This window comes from Gossypium raimondii, chromosome 6 (assembly GCF_025698545.1).
Source record: "Gossypium raimondii isolate GPD5lz chromosome 6, ASM2569854v1, whole genome shotgun sequence".
NCBI lineage: Eukaryota > Viridiplantae > Streptophyta > Magnoliopsida > Malvales > Malvaceae > Gossypium > Gossypium raimondii.
In genome coordinates this window covers 30,120,449-30,130,459 of record NC_068570.1, presented here as the reverse complement: position 1 = coordinate 30,130,459, position 10,011 = coordinate 30,120,449, and the positions used below count along the sequence as shown (strand labels likewise).

Below are 10,011 nucleotides of genomic sequence, written 5' to 3'. Positions count from 1 at the left end.
TACATTGTTTTAATCATATTAGTTAGGGATGATACCTGAGCTATTAATGAAGTGAGCACATCAAGCTCCATAGCTTCAACAACTCTTCTACGAGTCCCTACTCTTGTAGTTGGATTTTGATAATCATTATTGGCTATCCTTTCCAGAATCTCATATGCCTCATTATATGATTTATCTAGTAAAGTGTCATTGGCAAATGCATCAACTACCATTCTTGTATGTGCATTTAATCCATTGTAAAACATTTCCATCTGCATCCAGAGTTGGAAACCATGCATCAGGCATTTTCTAATTAATTCTTTGAATCACTCCCAAGCTTCATACAATGTCTTATCCTCAAATTGCTGGAAAGAGGTCATATCATTCCTTAATTTGGCATTCATATTTTGAGGATTGTACCTTAACAAAAACCTCTGATAAAGTTCATTCCAAGATACCATCGTTCCTGACGGCAAAGCATTCAACCACTCTCTAGCATGATCTTGTAATGAATAAGGAAATAGCTTTAGTCTCAAGACATCTTCAGGAACACGTTGTTGCCTGAGTGAATCACGGACCTCTAAATAGAGTCTTAAATGTAACCATGGATCTTCAGCAGGTAATCCACTAAACTATCCTACTGTTTGTAGCATTTGAAACATCACTGGTTTCAACTCAAAATGCTGACTTTGAATATGTGGCCTGATAATCCTTGGATTCAAATCATCCAAGATTGGCACTACATGTTCTCTAATGGGTCTATCTCTATCATCTTCATACGAAGAATATCAGTGTCCCTACGATTCGGATGTAATGGATCTTATCTGCCTAGATCATTTCCAATCATTGCCATTTCTTACAATTATTTTCTCCTTCTCCTCAAAGTTCTCTCAAGTTCTGTGTCAAAAGAATACTATTCGTTCTTGAGAATACCTCTACTCATAAACTAGCAGCAAAGCTGATCAAGAATAAAAAAATAGCTAAATAAGATAAAACTAAAAAAATTAAATAGATAATAACAACCAAATTTCACCAAATTGTTGACCTCCAGCAACGGCGCCAAAAAATTGTCATATGTGATGCCAATGTGCAAGTATACACATCAAATCAAGTAATAAAGTGATAAGTGAGATCGTCTCCACATGGATTGAAATGGATTAAAATGGTTGAGTTATCACTATGAACTATACTAATTAAGTTATAGCAAAATAAACATAATAACAATTTGATGATGACTATTAATATATAAAATATTAAGATCAAATACTGAATTTTGTGGAAAATCTACAAGACAAAGTTGGGAGGATTTATACTATTGAACGGGAAGGTTGGAATTACTCAGATTATATCTTTATAACATAATAATGCCATGGCAAAACCTTAACCAAAGTACTGTTCAAAGTATAACTACTACAGTCTGCTTCTTTCGAGAGCTAGACTTTAAGCTACCATTCTAAGACTTTGTATGTTTACAAGTCAAGAACGATACCTAACACTCTCCTTCCTTTCTATGTATAGAACACAACTCTATGTCTAGAGTGCTACGAGAATTCGTTTGAGTACTCGCTTGTATCATTTGATTACGATCCAACTCACTTAACCTTTTTAGAATTAAATCAAGTCTAAGAACATGCCATGCATTCATTTATGTCTAGAGTTAACATGCATGTATTTAAGATAACCCAAATCTAATGAAATAGTAGATCTACTTAAGATAATATCATAGTCATTAAAAGGAATAAAAATTCATCCAGTAAATCCAACCCAATGAGATTAGCTCATGGGTTGGGAATTAAAATCCAAAATATCAATGTCATTCAACATCACCGTCCACAATTTAAAAATCAAAGAAATCAATTAATAGAATAAAGGTAGAACTGCAGGAAATTTTTTCCACTCCAACTTTAACTCTGATGTTACCAAATTGTGCAAGACCCAAGGTTGAATGCGGCGTCACCTTCCTTGCGTCTCTGTTATCTTTTTAAGCTACTACCCTCTTCCCTTTTTCTCTAAAATTCCATGAGATTTTTTCTGGAGAGAAAAAAACTACTCTTCTTCTTTTTCTCTTTCTTTTTTTATAGGGTAGGTCCCCTCTCTTTCAGCACACACATTTTCTCCCTCTTTTTCAGGTGAATTTATCTAGTACACGTACAGCTGGCTAAGAGTGACGAGGACTGAATGTTGTGTCAGCATCTTCCTAGAATTGCCATGGTCTTTTTGTTGACAATCTATCCAACCTTTTGTCCTGGCAATATTCACTTCCTTCATTCCCTTCCTCCTTTTTCTCATTCTCTTTGTCCTTCCTGCACCTGTTGCATACAACAACCAATTCATTTCTTCCCAATAATAAAAGTAAAATATAATGACATTCAAGGCACAATCCAAGCTTTATTATGCAATATTCTAAAAATAATCGAGAAATACAAATATATCCACTTATGTACAGGCAATTCATCAATTTTAAAGGCTTGAGATATAACTCTTTTTAAGAGTTATCAGTGACACTGCCTCTATGTTTTCAAAATATTTTGGTTCAAAATGCAGTGTCACAACACTAGGAATCGATGTCCTGACATTGCCCTTAATTTATCAAAAACTAACTTTTACGAGTCGTGTGTTCATACCCAATCAGAATACCTTCCATCATAAACACCTTCACTTCCTAGAGTCTTAATCTACCCTAACTAAATAAAAATATAAATAATATAAATAATAAGTTAAAAAATCCAAAAAAAATGATTATGCATAATTTGCAACACAAAAAAAAAGTTCAATGATAAATTTTTAAGTGTGGTTAAATTAAGAGGTGCTTGGTAATCTATTCTCTTGACCTCATTTACTTAGATTACTTCCTAGGGTCGTCAATCCTAGGGTTTAAACATTCATAATTTAAGACAACTAATTCTAAGACAAACCTTAAATTTTTTAATTAATTAATCTCACCTCTGATTTTTAATCTCCCTATGGGGTTTAGCTACTCATGAATCTAGATGCAAAATTCCTTAAATTTAATTTAAACATTCAAAGCATGAATTAAGCTAAAGATAAGGGAAAAGAGATATTGATCTGTTTCGATATTAGATGCACTCGGAAGCCAAAAACCCTTTAACAGTTGTCCAGATAACACCAATTGCAATTGAAAACCAAAGAACAATTATAACTTACTAAAGAAACGAAAGTTTCGATTGAGATCGAATCCAAGTCTAAAAATAATAAATAAAAATTCTATAACATCTTAGAATAAATTGGAACTAAAACTAAGTCTCGTAAAACTACTCTAAAAACAACCCCTAAACATTACTATATATAGGCAATTGTAGTTGCCAAAATTAGGTCAAATACAATCCATTAAGCTACATAAAATACATTGTCCAGACAAAAACACCCTTGGCAATATTTTGGCCCTCGTCAAACTGGTGTTGCGACACTAAATATGGATGTCGCGACACTGAACATCGAAAGAGATTTTTGTTGGTTCAAAGTTGGATGTCGCGACATAGCATTTTTGTGTCTTGACACTGAAGTCACTCCTCGTATTCCTTGGCTTGAATCGATGTGCTGCACACTCAAGTAGCTCATTAGCCCTACCCTAGGCCTGTATTGGCCCAATGGGTCATTACAACACCCAAATATGCGTAAAAATGCTTATTTTACTAAAATTAACTTTAAACTACTAAAATGGAAAATTAATCAAAATAACATAAAATAGCTAGAAAATAAGGTCATTAATTGCCAGAAAGAACCTAATTTGCCAAAACGAATTGTGGCAAATCAAAATACACTACTAAAGAAAGAAAGACTGCTCATGGAAACCCACAAGCTCTAAATGTTATATTTAGTGGAGTTGACATTGAGCAATTTAAGATGATTTCCACTTATGAGTCAACAAAGGAATGATGGACTATTTTGTATAATCAACAAGAAGGAAATACTTCTTTCGAAATGTCCAAACTAAAAATCTTGACTACTAGATTTGGAATTTTAAAAATGCATGGGGATGAAATAATTTCAGATTTTCATACAAGACTATGTGACATATCTAATGAAGTTTTTGTCTAGGTGAACACTTTTCTGAGGTGAAACTGGTAAGAAAAGTTCTAAGGTCTCTTGCAGAATTTTTTGTTATTAAAGCCATGGCTATCTAAGAAGCAAATGATATCACCACTCTTGAATTGGATGAACTAATAGGTTATCTTAGAAATTTTGAGCTAAATTTAAAAGAAGGAAGGCATGACAAATTGAGACTTAAAAAGAACACTAATTATTATGTTCAACCTATTGTTTAGTTAGGAAAGTAAACTAAGGAGGCTATTGATGAGATCAAGAAGAAATTAGCCTTGCTCACAAAGAGCATGAAGAGATCTTCTAAGAAGGGAACAAATCAGGTTCTGATGAGACAATGAAGACTCATATAAAGCGGGATATTCTCAACCAAAGAAAAAGGCTTTTTTGTGTCTTGAATGCAAAGGGTATGGCCATATTTAGTCAGAATGTGACAATACCAAAAAGCAGAAGCCCTTAGCTGCTATCTTGGGTGATGATTAGGATAAAAGTGAAATTTTAAACTTTGATGAAAAGATAAGCAATTATGTGGTCTTCACTACGACTGTTCAGTCACCTATTTAGAAAGATTATGAAAATCTTGATGAATTAGACTGTGATATTGGTACTCTAAAAAAATGCATATTTCAAAATGGTAAAAAAATGAAATTTGTGTGGTAGAAGAATGGTGACTTGAGAGATGAGGTGTCCATTTTGAAGGAAGAAAATGATAAGTTCAAAATGGAAGTGCAAAGGAAAAATAATATGATTGTTGATCTTGAGATGGCTAATGAGATGCTTGGTTAACTTGTCAAAGAAAGTGATGAGATATTTTCTATTGGGAGATCCAAATCTAGTCATGATGAACTTGGTGAAAAGAAGAATAAATAATATGTTTGTTATTATATTGGAAAGGTCAAACATATTAGATCTCATTGTTACAAGCAAATGAAAGATCAAAAGTGGAGAAAAACAAAGCCTATCCAATCTAATGTTGCAACACTAAACAAAACATCACTTAGACAATAACATGTTTGCAACAAGATGAAAGGGAAAATTATATGCGGTGCAACGCTTGTTCAAGCAGTTGATCAAACAAATGTTCAGACAGATAGAAGAATGAGATAGTTTGATGTGAAACAAGTTTGGGAGAGAAAAGATTAACCACACTTGAGCTCTAAAGGTTAGGAAAATATTGATACTCATGTTGATGATATCGAAGAGACTTTAAATATCAAATATAATCCATCTCTTGGCAAGTTATATGTTTGATTAATTAAGTTTTATTATTAAAAAAGTATATTAAAATAATTTTAATGTATTATTAATAATAAAACATAAAGAAACTAATATCATCTTCCCCATTTCTTTCCATTTCCAACCAGAAACTCCATTGTTGTTAGCTAAGAAAGCTTCAGCCTTGTATATACTCTTGCATGTAAGTCAGTTTCACACCCATTTTGCATGAATTTTATGTTTTTGAAATCGTTGTAGTTTAATCTAGCTAGCCTAGGGACTATTTTAGAATATTTTATAAGTTTTGAAAACTTATCATTAATTGTCTTGAAGGTTTTTAGATGTTAATGCTTGAGTTTGAAGCTTAATGATGAAATAGGAATATTTTGTAAAGTGATTTTAAATAATTTTTAAGTTTAGGATTTAAATTAAAAGTATGTTAAATTTGGCATTGATTTCTTGTAAAATTTTAGTAATGGAGGGCTTTATGGGGATGGATATGGATTCAACATGTTATTCTAGGGCTTAATTGTGAAAAATAAGCTTGTTTTTGTTTTAGGGACTAAATTGAATAAAATTAAAAATATTAGGGAAATTGTGAAAATTGTTAATAGGAAGTCAAATGCATCAAATGAAATGTTATAATGTATTTGAGGTTGATAAATTGAAATCAAATTACTGTATAGATTAAGAATCGGTAGATAATCATGGAAAGAGAAAATTACAAACTAGTCCCTGAATCTCCAATCTTTGTTGTTTGGCTCTAGTCAGTTCAAACGATATTTTCTTGTTTATTTTGGTAATGTATTTATTAAATTCTATATTTTGTGGATATTGAATGTGTTGGATCGCCAGTATACCCCGTGGCGCAGCGGAAAAATTATTCCAATGATCATCAACTACGGATCCATGTATAAGGAATGTGTTAGGTTGAATATATACCTTTTAAAACTGAAGAATGGCGAATAACAATGTTGGTTGGATTCCTTTAGACAATGTCAATCCTATCCGCAACAAAATGTTTTGGCTTCTACGTAGTCCACCCAATTAAATACGAACATCAAAAACTTTTTGAAATCTTTTAAAGAGAATCCAAAATCCGATTGCTAGGCCCTTTGAGTTTTTCTTACTCATTCACCCCCACATAATTAGGCATTATATTCCTTTTATTAATATAATATATTAACACGAAATAATTCCCCCTTTTACTTTTTAGAGAAAATCATGGAAGATATTAAAATTATATTCTTTAAAAAAGAATACTAACTTCCATAAATATTAACTCTAAAAAAAGTTGTGAATCGCATCCGCCAGGCAATTCTATCCGCCAAGCAATATTGTTCTCCAGGTGATACTGTAACACCCCAAAATAGGACATAAGAGTTTTAAGGGTATTTTAGAGATTTTAGCCTTAGAGTGTTCGAAATTTTTGCGACATTATTTATCTATAATTTTTTTTACTATGGTTTTTAGAAAATTATATCAATTTCTGAAAATGAGTTTGAAATACCTTTAATTTTGAAAATTGGACTGATTTGTAAAAGAGTCAAAATTGTGAGTTTTTAAGAGGTAATTAGACCAGATTTTAAACCACAACCTAAAAACTCCCATTTATAGTTTTATTTTCACGTTAGTCTTCTTCTCCTCTCATACTTGTGCAATACATAATTCTCCCAACTCTCCCAATCGATTTTGAATTCCAAATCCTAATTCCTTTTGATTTTTATCATCTCTTAAGTTATAAATCTCCATAGAAGCTAAGAAAAACACCCAAAAACACCATAGTTTTCTCCATTGCCAAGCTTTCGATTTTTTCAAATTTTCGATCAAACGCTTGGTTTTTCATCATCTAAGGTAACGATTCAACTTGTAATTAGTTTTAAATGTTATCTAGTCCCTAAAATTGAATTATTAGTCGTTAAACCGCATGTTTTAAATAAAAGCAAAAAATTAGGTCGTTAATGGTGGATTTTAAGATTTTAAGTAAAAATGTGGTTTCAAAGTATTTTTACTTGATTAGAAGGTTTCTAATCTTGCTTTAAAGTTTCATTAAGAATTTTTAACGTTTTAATTAATTTTCAAAAAATAGCTTTAAAATATGTTGAAAAAGTCGATACCATGAATTAAGTGTTTTATTGTAGTTTAAAGGTTGGGAATCAGCCGTAGATGAATAATTAGATGAATGAAACTCGTTTTAGGTGAAAAGACTAAGTGTAGATCGAGATATTTGGATTTCAAGTTGGTTATGTTAAAGGTTCCGATTACATGAGAACATAGCTTAGGCTTATGTTTTTTATTGCTTGTGTTGAGTCCTTAGCTGTTTTTTGTATGTATTGTTGTGTGAATTATTGTATTGAAGTTTCAAATTCGCTAGGACCATCTACGAGCTAGGAATGGCAAGTTTAAGCTTTCGGCTTTTCGACAAAAGCGTATTGGTGAGTGTTTGGGATAATTGATTGTGGACATGATTCAATACGTTATTTAGGATTAGTAGTAGCCTAAACCCCTACTCTAAATTTCGAGTATAGGCTTTTTCATACCTATGTTATCTTGTGAACTATGTACTTATGTGTTTCTGAATATGTGAATTGAGATGAGATGCTATAACATGTGATATGTGGTTATGATAACCATTGTGAAAGTGCAAATGTATACATGTTATGTATATGTTAAACGTTAGTGATAGTGTTTTACTAAGGATAAAAATATGCAGTGACTATGCACAAATAATCGATAAGTGATATGTGTTTGATTTCAGATATTTTGGCCTTTTGATCTTGAAACCATTGGATATAGTTGGCATGTTATAGGATTGTGAGTACTCACCTATATGTACAGTGATTTTGGGCATTGAGGCCCTAGGACATGTTGGAGAGATAAGGAAATGCGAGCTAAGCTCCATTCAACGGGATAGGTGAGGGGAAATAAGGAAAGTGTTAGCTTTATGCTTCACTTTTTAGACATTTTTTACTCTATGAGTCTATATGGTGTGTTGGAGATCCATGTATCCAATGAGTGATGATAGAGCTCACTTTTATGTTTCATAGTTTAAGTGCCAAATTATCTTAAACTACGAATATGTATGTATTGTGTTATGTGTTTATATGACATGTGACCATTATGCAATTTATCTATAAACATGTTTTTTAGTATTGTGATGTATGCTTGAATGTTATGTGATTATATGAGTATTGTGATATATGCTTGAATGTTATGTAATTATATGAGTATTGTGATATATGCTTAAAGGTTATGTGGTTATATGTGTAATATGGTATATGGTTAAAAGAGAATATGTTTTCCATGTAAAAAAACTAGAAAATAATGCACGAGTAAGTATATTATGACACTAAACTTGGAATTGTTAAAGTTGTGCTATATGGTTGTTCCGTTAATGCTTGATGAATTGTTTGCATGATGGTTGTTCTAATCATTCATTGAGCTTGTTAAGCTCACCCACTATCTTCTTTACCTATAGTAGATTAGTTGTGTGCTTGTGTGAGCGGTGTGGTTTTCGAGAGGTGATCCAAGCAATACATTGTTAATTCTCATAGGTGTTTGTTTATTTAATTACGTACTGGGGAATAAGGCAATATGGTAGATTTATGGTTGACTATTGCCATGACGTTTTTGGTCTATTTGCTGATTTTTGGCTTTATCATTTGAGATTTACACGTTTATATTATGCTCGGTTTTATGAACATTGAAGTTGGTATTATGTTTCTTATTTGGACATGTTTTGACATATTGAACTGTTAATTTAGCCATTTGGTTTGTTGAAGTAATAGATGCATGATGTCTAGAAACTAAATTGGAATGAATTATTTGCATAAGTATGCTGCATTTTTTAGATCTGGGGCAGAGGTATCGACATCGGTAACGATACCTCTGTGTCTTGAAACATGTAGGAAATCATAATAGAGATTTGGTATCGATACGTTTGCTCGAGTATCGATACTTGGGGTAAATTTATCAATATTTCATGACAGATACCGATAATTTTTAATACTTTGGTTTTAAAGTGAGAAACATAATGCAAGTTTGGCATCGTTTTTCTAGGTGGTATCAATACCACTTAAAGAAAATATCAATACCCTAAGGTCAATATCGATACCTACATGATTGTCTTAGAAATTTTGCTAAGTGGTCCAAATGCTTGAATTTTTAACACAATTAGTTACATTGATTTATGTCCAGCATGATTTAACGATGATTAATACATGTATGTCTTAAAACCTGTGCAAATGTTATGAATTACATGTGTCTGCTTTAATAAAATGAACATTATAATGTACAAGTAGTGAGAAGGTGGTATGGCATCTTTATATTCGGGCTAAACAATCGGGTCGGGTCTAGGGTGTTACAGATGCTGTCCGTTAGATAAAACTATTTGTCAAATGATACTTATCTGCTAATGATAAGAATCCACCATAGTGGTATGTAGGAGGGTATACGCCCATTCTATTGGCGTGAAGTCTGTTCATTTTAACCATAGGGTGTGACCTTGTAGGTTCTTGTAACGTTGGTAATAATACTAGAACATTTCTAATGTTACAAGCAATGAGTGGCATCTAGTAATGTATCATTGCTACCTAAGTTACAAGAAGTCATGATTTAACATAACCTTTCCATGATAAATTTTTCATGTATTATATCATTTTATCATTTATATTTAGATTGGACACAAGTCATGGTATAGTCACACTTGTATAGTCCAATCTTATATTTCTTGATATTCTGAGTAGACTATAATAA

General features: G+C 32.1%; 1 non-coding gene across 1 annotated transcript; it reads left to right on the top strand.

The window, feature by feature from the left end:
* Window positions 1–267: 267 nt before the first annotated feature.
* LOC128042162 (small nucleolar RNA R71) lies at window positions 268–374 on the top strand. Its single transcript, XR_008197368.1, has one exon. It is a non-coding gene; the product is annotated as a small nucleolar RNA R71 (small nucleolar RNA).
* The last annotated feature ends 9,637 nt before the right edge of the window (window positions 375–10,011 follow it).